This window comes from Propithecus coquereli, unplaced genomic scaffold, assembly GCF_000956105.1.
Source record: "Propithecus coquereli isolate 6110/MARCELLA unplaced genomic scaffold, Pcoq_1.0 Scaffold72, whole genome shotgun sequence".
NCBI lineage: Eukaryota > Metazoa > Chordata > Mammalia > Primates > Indriidae > Propithecus > Propithecus coquereli.
Genome location: NW_012153285.1, coordinates 479,419 through 481,045, shown reverse-complemented (window position 1 = coordinate 481,045; position 1,627 = coordinate 479,419).

Here is a 1,627-nt window from a genome sequence, read left to right as displayed (position 1 = left end):
AAATTTAAATAGGCACATGTGGCTATATGGAATAGCACAGATGGTGCTGATTACAGAGGTATTCACATTGTGAAATTTTATTGAATTATGCACTTATGATTTGCACACTTTTGTGTAGCACTTCAACAAAAAAAATGTTTGAAGAACTAAAAGAAGTTTCCAAAACTCGCTCATCTGAAGCATCCTTTTTTCTGGATCATACTGATCAGTAAAGCTGACTCTGTGTGTGTGTGCACTCGTGTGTGTGCGTGTGTGTTTTAACCATAAACTTTTAGCAAGGCAGATGTAACCAAATAATGTCTTATTATTTTTTCCAGGAAAGGTAAAAGGATGAGTGATAAGCAAAGCATGTCTATTTAAGCTACATAGACTACATTCACAAGATTAAAAATGGTGTCATCTTTAAACTCCAGTGAAATTAACTGAGTGATAAAAGATCTATAGGGTAGAGTAACTTTACTTAATATCTTATAACTGACTTATTATTCTTTAATACTTGAGTTAGTTTTAACTAGCTCAATTCCTGCCTTTTAAAGAGTTTTTAAAAATATGTATAGTCCTAGCTGGCTCAATTTGACCAGATCTCCGCATATGACAGAAGTCTGAGGAGGCGATGTATATTCATAGCTTGAGGAGAACCATAAAATGGGTCATGTTTTTCACTTTTTGTGCAATTCTATATTTGTCTACAACCTGGTTTCTTTGATATGTGGCCTGTTTCTTTCTGAGAATGAGCCTGACTAGCTCATTCTGTTAATTTATCCACCCATCCATTTATCCATCCATCCATCCATCTATACGTCCATTTACCCAACACATATTGACCACTTAGAATTAGGAAAATAACATTAAAAAAGAATATGTATTTGTCTTGATAAAACTTACAGACAAGCAAGTGCAATAGATATAAATGAAATAATCATATAAATTATAACAAATGGTATAAAAATGTACAGTGTTAAGTGAGCATATAGCAATGAGACAAGCTCTAGTGTGGGTGGGTCAGAAAATGAGTCTTCATAGTGATATTGATCTGCAACCTGAAAGGTGAGTAGAAATTAGTTAGATTTCATGGTCTAACTAACAGTAGGGAAAGTTTGTAGAAAATTATAGGCAAAGGTGGAACATATACAAATACGCTGAAATATGCATCTATAAATGCAAGGAAGAGCTTCGTTATTTTTGAGAGACTTAAAGAAGGTAATTGTAATTGGAGAACCTAGACTAAAAGAAAGTGGCTTGAGGCCAGGCTGAACAAAGGCATAAATCAAGGGATGTAGGCCTCGTTGATCTTGCAGGGGATTTTTGTCTTGGTCATAAGAGCAATGGAAAGCAACAAATAGTTTCACACTGGATAGTGAGAAAGTCAGGCTTATGTGGTAGAACGATCACTTGGCTGCACTGTGAAGGATAGATTAGGAAGGATAACGGAATGTAAAGTACAAAAGCATATGCGCGCTGAGGAGTATAAGGGTAGATTTGGGAAGGATAGTTTGAAGACCACTTAGATAAGAACTAAATAGTTTAAATTACTGGAGATTTAATGAACCAGTTAAAGCAGTTCTTAGGATATAAAAGCCTGCAGGTGCTAAGGAGGAGAGAAGAGGGAGGTTTTTTATTTTTTCTA